The sequence below is a fragment of the Myotis yumanensis genome, unplaced genomic scaffold (genome assembly GCF_028538775.1).
Source record: "Myotis yumanensis isolate MYYU_CA2020_CCGP unplaced genomic scaffold, mMyoYum1.0.hap1 SCAF_17, whole genome shotgun sequence".
NCBI classification, from domain to species: Eukaryota; Metazoa; Chordata; class Mammalia; order Chiroptera; family Vespertilionidae; genus Myotis; species Myotis yumanensis.
In genome coordinates, this window is record NW_027223768.1 from 16,233,174 (window position 1) to 16,244,712 (window position 11,539).

Sequence of the window (11,539 nt, forward strand, 5' to 3'; positions counted from 1 at the left end):
CTCTGTGTTAGGCTCAGGGCTCTGAGTTTCAGCCGACGTTGAAGAGGACTGAAGCAGAGGGGATGGAGGGCAGGTAGCAGAAGGGACCTGCCAGGGCACGTGTAGCATTTCCAAGGTCAAGCGCCCCAGGGCATCAGACTTAACATCACAGCTGGAGGTCTTGCTGGAAAAGCCGGGCAGGTGAGGTGAGGGGTTCACTCCGGGAGAGCCCGGGGAAGGGGCTGGACAGCTGTTATCTATCTGGGAACAGGGGCTGAAGCCGGTCACTCCGCCCCCTTCAGGCCATCTGGGCCCAGAGCCTTGTCCTGGGTGGTGAAGAGGGGGGCTAGCACCCACATTAGCAGCTTCACTGATGGACATGCAGAGCATAGCCACAGACACGGGCCAAGCCCACACAGCCAGGCACACACACACAGCCCTCCCCCCTCACTCAGAGCTGGGGGGTTGGCACCCCCCCAGCACCCTATTGTGATGCATGCCCCCTCCTGTTAGTTACCTCCTGGCTGTGCCAAGTCCATTAGCTGCACGCCCCCCCCCCCCCCCCCCCCCCACACACACACACCAGGAGCTGAGCACCAGCGGAGATGGATCAATGGAATGGGACCCTGAGGACCCAGGGGGAGCTGGGACAGGGACCTGAGGCTGTGGGAATCAGACACCTGGGTCCTCCGGACCTGGCATCCCCCCCCCCCGCATCCAGCTCTTCCTCTCAGAAATGCTGTCCTGGAGGGAAGGCAGAGGCTCAGGAAGGGTGGTGGGCACTGCCAGGGCACCCAGCATCCAGGACAGAACTCAGAATACCTCTCTCTAAGGAAGCTCCTGCCAGCTCCCCCATACCGACCCTGAAGAGAAGGACACAGTGGTGCAGAAGCCAGGGGCTCCCCAGCCCCCCACATGGGGAGTTTCTCTAAAGAAGCCAGGGGCTCCCCAGCCCCCAACATGGGGAGTTTCTCTAAGAAGCCAGGGGCTCCCCAGCCCCCACATGGGGACAGTTTCCCTAAAGAAGCCAGGGGCTCCCCAGCCCCCCACATGGGGACAGTTTCCCTAAAGAAGCCAGGGGCTCCCCAGCCCCCCACATGGGGACAGTTTCTCTAAAGAAGCCAGGGGCTCCCCATCCTGCCCCCTCTCCTGCCCCAGAGGACGGACAGTCCTTCCTAGGCAGCCTTGGCTTCCTTCCTGTCCTGCTCCCTCAGGGCTGGATCCCGACAGGAGGGCAGAGCTTCTGCTCTGGTTTCCAGAAACAGTGTGGGCAAAGCTCTGGGCAGCCTGGGTAGAGAAGGTCCTGAGCCCCCTGGGACCCCCAAGGTACAAAGGGCCCTAGGCGCTCTAACTACCAGCTGGAGAGAGCCCTTCTGGCCAAATTCCTAAAGTGAAGTGGCCTTGAACAGGCTGCTGGGGAGGGAGGAAGTGAGTCCGGGAGGAGCCAGGACTCAGGAATCCTGACTTTCAGTGACTGCCAGAAGGACCCACCAGGCAGCTGAGCTCCCCCACAGCCCTTTCCTGGGAATGAGGTGACTCCATTACTTGGAGCATCAGTCCCCTCCCAGACTGTCTCTCTCTGTCCCCCACCCCCACCCCAGCTCTGACAGCCTGTCCTGCTAAGATGGAAAAGTTTGAGCAGCATTGGCTCTGGGGCACTGGGGAGGAGAGAGGTCTGGAGCCAGGAGGGACAGAGACAGACAGGGCCAGAGCTGCAGGCGGAGCCTTCCGAGGGGCCCAGAGCAGCGCAGAGGAACAGACTGTGCATGCACAGGGCACGGGGCAAAAGGGAGAGAGCGCAGGTGCAGAAGGGCAGAGCGCAGGGCAATACTCTGAGCCCACCTCCCGCTAAATGGGGTGCCTCCCGCTAGTCCCTGGCCTGGCTTCCCTGGAGGTGAAGCCTCTGGACTCTGGAGTCAGAGTGCCTGGTTCTGCACTTACCAGCTGTGTGATGTCAAGCAAGTTACTCAACCTTTCTGTGCCTTAGTGTCCTCTACAAACTGGGGGTGAGAATAGCACTAACCTCGCTGGGTTATGAGGTTTAAACAAGTCTCCTGTGTAGAGCTTTTGCAACGGGGCCTGGCCTGCACTCCTTCCCACTCCTCCTCCTCCATTTTCCTTCTCTTCTTCTCTGTTCTACTCCCAGTTCAGGCCCCAGCCCTGGTCTTTGGAGAAGAGGCAGGACAGGCTGGCAGGGGTATATTTTGGGGGGACAGAGCTCCCAAAAGAGAAGCTCGTACCCCTGATTCCAACCACCCTCTCCAGCTGCAGCTGCTCCAGAGAGGACTTGCCTGGTGGGGAGTGTGAGGTGAGGTGGGGCTGCAGGACCCTGGGCTGCCCCAACAGACCCTGAGGGAGGAAGAACCCAGGTACTGCTGGGAGGGCAGGGCCAGAGCACCCCCTCTGGTCCCCCTCCATCAATTCCAGTCCCCTGACTCCCTGATTTTTCCCAGTGGGAACTTGCCTCCCAGCTCACCTCCTCCGGGCAGCCCTCATGGATTAGACACGGATTTGGTACCCTCATAGGTGCTTCCCAGGTCACAAATCCTCAGACTCTCAGGTCTCCGATGCGTCCACCCAGGAGTGGGAAACATCTTCCGAGGCTTCTCTCCCTCATCCCCATGGCCTCCCATTCCTGAGTGTCAGGAAGTCCTTCCTGCTAAGTCCCTCCAGCTTCCTACCTGGATCTGAAGGGGTTAGTCAGCTCCAGCCCCCTCTCCCCGCCCCCCATCACTGCAGGTCCCAGCTGCCTGGGCCTGTGGTCAGAGCTAATGTAGGTGAGAGTTAGCGGACAAGAAGGGATAGAGTTATTAGCGTCTTTATCTTTGAGGAGTATTGATTGTGGGGTCTCCAGGCTCGCTTGGTCTGATAACGGGGCTCACGGGGGTGATGGGAGGGGCTCAGGAGAGCCTCCTGGAACCTATGGCCCCTGTAGTGGGTGGGAGCAGGGCTGCTGGGTCTTCTCAAAGGCGGACACAGGAAGACAGACACATGTGGGAGGCAAGGGCTCCGGGAAGGCAGAGGGACTGAGAGGGGAGCTGGGTTTGTTATCCTGGGCAAGGCGCGCACACGGGGGGGGGGGGGGGGGGGGGGGGGGGGGCGGGGGGGCAGACAGCTGAGGTGGGCGTGGCTTGGTGTCATTTCACTACACTTTGCTTTAATAGATGCACACTCATGTGCGTGTGCATGAGAGAGAGACAGAGACAGAGAGACAGAGACAGAGAGACAGAATGCTAGATTCAAAATGGCAGTACAAGGGGGGAGAAGGCAGGGAACCCTCCTCCCGAGGCTCATGTATATGCAAGTGACCCCAACCTCCCACCACGGAGGCGGCCTCCACAGACTCTTGGATGCGGTGTGCCGCCTCGCCTGTGCCTCTCCAGGCAGCCATCTCAGCACGTGGCGGTGGTGGCACCTCACGGGGGAGCATGTCCCCTTCTCACCCCCAGGGTGACTGGCCCCAGAGCGTCTGGTTTTGTGTTTGCAGGCGACAGTCCTGTGTGAAGGTTTGTGCAGACTTGGCTCTCTGCACGCGTCTGTGCAGATCCCCATTCCCAAGCTGCAGTCAGAAGGGCTGTAGGCAGGGGCGGGCGCAGGGAGCTGGCCCCTTCCCAGCCAGAGGTGCTCCAGCTCCGGGCTGACCGCTTCCCGGATGGGGCTGGGGATGGAGCTTGGGCTGCAGAAAGTCTCCACGGGATGAGCACCTCAGAGAGGGTGGTATGGGGGGTGCTAGAAGGACATGACCGCCCCTCCTTCCCTCCCTCCCTCCCTCCCTTCCTCCCTTCCGCTGGATTCCTTTCTTCCTCTCTTTTCCTTCAGAAGTTGGGAGGAGGGGGCAGGAGTGGCTTCTTGGGCAGGGGCTCAGGCCCAGTTCCTTCTGCCCCAGAGGAGCGGGCTTTCCCTCTGCGGCTGGAGGAGAGGTAATTAATGACAGGGAGGCCAGGAGGGGAGTGTGTTCAGGGCTAATGTTGGTATTAATGAGGAGCTGGTCCCTAGTGAGGGATAGGATTCAGCTGGGGCACTGTGTGTGCGTGCGTGCCTGCGTGCGTGTGTGTGTGTGTGTGTGTGTGTGTGTGTGTGTGTGTGTGTGTGGCGGGGGCTATGGGGAGCCAGGAGCTCCTGATGTATCCAGTCCCCTCCCTCCCCACAGGGCCCAGCACCCCACCCCTTGCCTTTGTTTTTCTGGAAGTCCCTCCTGCTATCTGCCTTCCAGCCTCCTGCTGAGGGCGGGCCAGGATCCCTCCCCAAGTCCAAGTCCACCCTGGCTGTGGGAGTGGGGCAGCCCCCTCACCCTTCCTCAGTCCTTACTGTGGGCAGGGGAAGGGGGGACGCATTAGGTGATTCCCAAGGCTGTCAGCCCTGCTAATTGCCTCTCAACCTTCCCCTCATCACCAGGGCGCCCCCCACGAACTCCATTAGCCTCCCCTTCCCCTGATAGCCCCTAAATCAGCCCCAGTTACTCACAGGAGGGGGTATGGGCTGAGCTGTGATTACAGCTAGAGTGGAGGGGGTGAGGGATGGGAGCTTGAGTGCCAGGAAGACTGGTGGGCAGGCAGTAGGCGGGGCTGGGAGGGGGAGAGGAGGGGATGGGGGCCTGTGGGCAGATCCGGGCCGGGGACCACTAGGGGCAGGGACTGAGAGCTTGAAATAGGGAGGGGAGGCCAGGCGGAAGGTGGGCAACTGGGGTTATAGCTTGTGTTTTAGCCCCCCCTTCCCAACACGCACTTAAGACCCAGGAGAGTTAGGGAGTGGGTCATCCTGACCATTGGCGTCATTGCCAAGCGTTTATGCCAAGCCTGGCTGGAGAGGCAGGGGTGGCAGCAGGAACCTCTATCCCAGTGGTTCTCAACCTTCTGACCCTTTAAATACAGTTCCTCATGTTGTGACCCAACCATACAATTATTTTCGTTGCTACTTCATGACTGTCATGTTGCTACTGTGATGAATCGTAATGTAAATATCTGATATGCAGGATGGTCTTAGGCGACCCCTGTGAAAGGGTCGTTCGACCGCCAAAGGGGTCGCGACCCACAGGTTGAGAACCGCTGCTCTATCCTTTCAGGCTTTCCTGAGAGGACCTGCTGTTCCTTTCAGCGCTCACCAGGGCAGCCACCCTCCCTCTGCCCATGTCCTGGTGAGCGCATCCAGTGGGACTGCAGCTGAGACAGGTGGGGTGTGAGGTGAATTGTATATTCAGGAGAGAGACCAGCCTCATGCTCAACTTTCAGCCACTCTTTCCAAGTGGGATCAGGGAGCCCCCTCCAGCCCTCTCCAATTCCTTCAGGGCCGCTGCCTCTAGGTCAGTGATGGCGAACCTATGACACGCGTGTCAGAGGTGACACGCGAACTCATTTTTTTGGTTGATTTTTCTTTGTTCAATGGCATTTAAATATATAAAATAAATATCAAAAATATAAGTCTGTTTTACTATGGTTGCAAATACCAAAAAATTTCTATATGTGACACGGCACCAGAGTTAAGTTAGGGTTTTTCAAAATGCTGACACGCCGAGCTCAAAAGGTTCGCCATCACTGCCCTAGGACTTGTCAGCAGCCCCCTCCCATGCTAGAGGAAAGAGACACCCACACCTTGCCCCCTAGCTCCCCTCTGTGGGCACCCTACTGTGTTCTGAGCCCACACACTCCTTGGCACCCCTGCTGGTCCAAGCCATCATCACTGCTCACCTGGATCCGTGCAGTGGCCTCCTCGCTGGTCTTTCTGCCGCCACCATGCTCCCTACAACCCATTCTCAACACAGCGGCAATTCTTGTAAAACCTGAGTGGCATCACATCCCTCCTTTGTTCAAAATCCTCTAGTGCAGTGGTTCTCAACCTTCTGGCCCTTTAAATACAGTTCCTCATGTTGTGACCCAACCATAAAATCATTTTCGTTGCTACTTCATAACTGTCATGTTGCTACTGTGATGAATCGTAATGTAAATATCTGATATGCAGGATGGTCTTAGGCGACCCCTGTGAAAGGGTCGTTCGACCGCCAAAGGGGTCGCGACCCACAGGTTGAGAACCGCTGCTCTAGTGGCTTCCCCTCTGAGGCAGCACAGACTCTATAACCGGCCACAGCTGACAAGGTCCTGCAGGATCTGACCCCCATCACACCTCTGTCCTCAACATCTCTTACCATGTTCTCCTCACTCACGGCTTCCAGTCCCCTAACAGGTCTTTGAACATGGCACATGCTCTGGCCGCAGGGCTTTGTACTTGCTCTTCCCCCCAACACCTGTGTGGCCCCCCCCCTTTACCTCCTTTAGGTCTTCACCTGGAGGTTAGCTTTTCAGCAAGGCTTTCCTTGACCACTTTTCCACACTGCACCCCCAGCACTCCCTATCCTCTTCCTGTGTTTTGTTTTTCTGTATTTTTCATGATCAGACGTACCATCATCCAAGGTGTCATGATCACACTAATTTAGTTTATTTATCATCTCTCCACCAGCACCACCCCTAGAATGTAAGCTTTATATTTTACTTCCCATATTTGGAGAGATATTTTTGTCTATTTCACTCATAGCGATAGCCCCAATGCCTGCACATAGTAGGTGCTCAACAAATCTATTCAATGAATGAATAATTGATCCTTTCCCCCACTAGCATGTGAGCTCTTTGAAGAAGGAAACCTTTATTTCTTCCCTAAATAAGTCATTAAATATAGACATCTTAAAAGAGTTAAGTTAGCCTGGCCAGTGTGGCTCAGTGGTTGAGCTTCAATCCATGAACCAAGAGGTCACTGGTTTGATCTCCAGTCAGGGCACATGCCCAGGTTACAGGCTTGATCCCCAGCAGAGGGCGTGCGGGAGGCAGCCGATTGATGATGTTTCTCTCTCGTTGCTGTTTCTATCTTTCTGTCCCTCTCCCTTCCTCTCTCTAAAAATCAATAAAAACTTTTTTAAAAAAAGTTAGTAGTTGCCATTAACATCATCAACTCATTTTCTCTGTATCCTGGACATCAGGTAAATACAAAATGAATACTTGTTGAACAAAAGGATGAATGAGGACCTTGGGCCCCCTGGTACTTTCCTCGGTCCTTCTAGCTATAGGACTGGACCCAGGAGCATGTTGGGGTTCAGACTGCTGGAGGAGCATTGCACAGAGTGGCATCCATACCCTATAATGTCCATGGAGCACTCACTTTGTGCCAGGCCCTGGGATTGCAAAGATGACTTCAACCTGGCCCCAGTCTTTGAAGAACTCAGAGTATAGGGAGAGAGGCAAGTGAGACTTTCACATGCAGGTGGGGTGGGGAGGGAGAGGCAGAGGCTGGAAACACGCCCAGAGAAAGGGCAGTTGAGCTGAATGTGAAGGAATGAGAACAAGTGAGCCAGGTGAAGGCAGGGAGGAGCTCAGGTTCCTCTTCTCGGATCCTTAGTCCTCCCATTTGCCCCTTGAAGGTGATGGATCACGACTTTCAAGGTCCCTCTGGCTTTTGACATGCTGCAACTCTATGGTCTTTGGCCTCCGGACCCTGGAGCTATGCGCTGGTTTCTGCTGCCCCCTGCTGGAGACTGTTGGTGGCACAACAGCTAACCTCACCTTTTCTTTTCCTTCCTTCCCCAAAGTGGCCAACACCATCCAATCCGCCACCCCGCCTCCAAAAAAAACCTTTCACCTCTCCAACAAGAAATTAAACACTTGCTTATCTCTCATATAGAAAATGTTCTCAGTACATATTATTTTTTAAAATCTTTATTGTTGAGAGTATTACAGATTCTGCCCCCCCCATTGGCCCCCTCCACCCGGTTCCCACCCCACCCCAGGCCTTCACCACCCTATTGTCTATGTCCATGGGTAATGCATATATGCATATAGGATCTTTGGTTAATCTCTTCCTTCCCCCCTCCCCTTTCCTCTGAGATTTGTCAGTCTGATCCATGTTTCATGCCTCTGGTTCTATTTCATTCATTATTTTATTTTTTTCATTAGATTCCTTGTTCATTTATTTTGATTTTTAGATTCAATTATTGATATTGCCATTTTATTCATATTTCTTCCTTCTCCTCCTCCTCCTCCTCCTCCCCCTCCTCCTCCCCTTCTTCCCCTTCTTCCCCTTCTTCTTCTTCTTCTTCTTCTTCTTCTTCTTCTTCTTCTTCTTCTTCTTCTTCTTTGCTCTTCTTAAAGAATACCCTTCAACATTTCATGTAATACTGATTTGATGATGATGAACTCCTTTAGCTTTTTCTTGTCTGCAAAGTTCTTTATCTGCCCTTCAATTCTGAATGATAGCTTTGCTGGGTAGAGTAATATTGGTTGTAGGTCCTTGCTATTCATCACTGAGTATTTCTCGCCTCTCCCTTCTGGCCTGCAAAGTTTCTGTTGAGAAATCAGCTGACAGTCATATGGGTGCTCCCTTGTAGGTAACTTAACTGCTTTTCTCTTTATGCTTTTAAGATTCTCTCTTTGTCTTCAGCCCTTGGCATTTTAATTTTTTAAAAAATATATTTTATTGATTTTTTACAGAGAGGAAGGGAGAGACAGAGAGAGAGAGAGAGTTAGAAACATCGACCAGCTGCCTCCTGCACACCTCCCATTGGGGATATGCCTGCAACCAAGGTACATGCCCTTGACCGGAGTCGAACCTGGGACCTTTCAGTCCACAGGCCGACGCTCTATCCACTGAGCCAAACCGGTTTCGGCAGCCCTTGGCATTTTAATTATGATGTATTTTGGTGTGGTCCTCTTTGGGTTCCTCTTGTTTAGGACTCTCTGGGCTTCCTGGACGTGTAAGTCTATTTCTTTCACCAGGTAGGGGAAGTTTTCTGTCATTATTTCTTCAAATAGATTTTCAATATCTTGCTCTCTCTCTTTTCCTTCTGGCACCCCCTCCCCCAGAAGTTGTCCCAGAGGCTCCTTACACTATCTTCATATTTTTGGATTCTTTTTTCTTTTTTGATCTTCTGATTGGGTGTTTTTGTTTTGTTTTTGTTTTTGCTTCCTCATATTTCAAGTTGTTTATTGAGTCTCAGAATCCTCTACTCTCAACCTTCTGTTGAATCCCTGTAATATATTCTTTATTAGTGCTATGTAATTCTTCATAGTTACTGTGTCTTTTCTCAAGCTGTTGAGCATCTTTGCCATCATTATTCTGAACTCTATGTCTGGTAAATTTCTTATCTCCATTTCATTTAGCTCTTCTTCTGGAGAATTATCTTGTTCTTTCTTTTTGGGATTTTTTTTGTCTCCCATTTTGGCTGCCTGTTTGGGTTTGGGTTTATGTATTATATAGATCTGCTATGCCTCCCAATCTCTGGTGCCAGACAGCACCAGGCACTGTTTCTGACTGGCCCTGAGTACTCTGTTTGGAGCTGTCAGCAATCCATAGCTTGTGGCTCCCTCTGCTGGGCTGGTGCCTTTGGAAAGGATCAAGATGTACACCAGGATCTGCTTTTCCTAACCCAGGCCCAGAAGAAGACCAGTCCAAGACTCAAAGCCTCCAGAGATCCGCCTCTGCCTGCAGTCTGATTGTTATTCTCAGTCTTAACTTGCTTGAGGCTATAGACCACAGGATGGGGCAAGAGGTCTTCCAACAGGGTGGGGCAACTGCCTTCTCCCCAGGCAAAAGCCACCTGGATAGCAAAGGTCCTCAGAGAAAGATGTTCTCCGCAGCATGAGGTAATGGCTCAGCACAGGAAACTGGGATGCCTGCTCTCTGAGCTCCAACCCCAGGGCCCCCAAACCTGGACTCTTCTCACACAGCTTCAGTCCACTCTGCCCTCCCTCTGCTGGAGCCCAAGATGAGTGGCTGCACATAAAATTTTGTGCATGAACCCTTTAAGAGGGTGCCTGCATTTCTAGCCATCTCTCACTGTCAGACAGCAACCCTGCTGCTTTTCACAGCCAGATGTTCTGTGGGTTCCTTGATCAGTTCTGGTTTTCAGGGCTGGGGAGCCCAGCTTGGGGTTTAGACCCCAGAGTTCTCCGTGGGAACCTCTACTGCTGAGCTATTCCTCCGGACCTTTAGCTGCTGTCTGTGGGAGCCTGGCCAGCCCTTTCGCGCCTCCGCACTTCCCACCAGCCTCTATGCGGTCTCCACTTTCTGTCCTTGGTTATCAGGGTCCTTTCCAGCGAGTCTTCAGTGGATTTTTCAGGGTGGCTTTTCTGTGCTTTAGTTGTATTTACAATTTGGTCCTGGGAGAGTGTCCTTGTTGCTTCCATTTACTCTGCCGCCATTTTTGATCTCTCTCTCAATACATATTATTGACAAAGGACTTAAAACCAGACTACATAAAGAATTTATAACCATTATAACCCAGCAATCCCTAAGTAGCTACTAAGATAAAGAAACACGTATGTCCACACAAGCTTTTACACAAATGTTCATGCTAACTTTATTCATAGTATCTTCAAATTGAAAAACAAAACAAAACAGTGCCCACCAACTGGTGTAAAGATAAACTGGGGTAAATTCCTACAATGGAATATCACTCAGCAATAGCAGCAACAAACTACTGAAAAGCCGTACAGTGAGCGAAAGGAGCCAGCTAGGCACAGATGTGCAAATATTGTATGAACCATTTATGTAAATTCTAGGACAAACAAATCTACAGTAATGAAAAGCAGATCAGAGATTTCATAGGGCTGGTTTGGGGAGGTGAGCATGGAGTTGGGGTGCAGTGTTATCTGCAGAGGGCCAGAAGGAAGTTTTGGGGGGAAGGGAGTGTGGTTTTTAAAAAAGATATTTTTTTATTGATATCAGAGAGGAAGGGGGAGATAGAAACATCAGTGATGAGAGAGAATCATTGATCAGCTGCCTCCTGCATGACCCTGGGATTGAACCTGCAACCCGGGCATGTACCCCAACCGGGAATCAAACCATGACCTCCTGGTTCATAGGTTGATGCTCACCCACTGAGCCATGCTGGCCAGGCGTGTGTTTTTTTTTTAATTTTGATTGGACTGGTGGTAACACAGATGAACACATTTTCCCAAACTCATCAAACTAAGTGAAATGAGCCAGACACAAAAGGACAAATTTGTATAACTCCACATTTTAGGTACTTGGAGGAGTCAAATTCATAGAGACAGAAAGTAGCATAGACGTACGGGGGCTGTGGGAGGGGGAATGGGGAGTTACTGTTTAATAGGGACAGAGTTTCCATTTGGGATGGTGAAAAAGCTCTGCAGACGGACGGTGATGACGGTTGATGCACGCTATGAATGCACTTACTGTCGCTGAACTGTACACTGAAAATGTTTAAAATGGTAGATTTTATGTTTTGCATATTTTACCACAATAAGAAAAAAATCTAAAAAACCCTTACCGAAGTGTACACTTTCAAGCGGGTACTTTTCCATCATATATCTATCGCACCTCAACAATACAAAGTTGATCTTTAAGAGCCGCCAAGGAGGAGCGTGCCTGTCTTGCTCTTCCTGAACGATTGCAGACTTTTCTGTCGCGGGCAGCGGTCTGCCCTGTAATCAGACTGACCACAGACCTCGCTTCACATTCTACGTCTGCCACTTACCGGTGTTCTAACCACTCGGCACGCGGGTCTCATCGTGTACATGCAGCCGTCTCGCTTTTAGGATGAAATGAAGCAATGCACTTA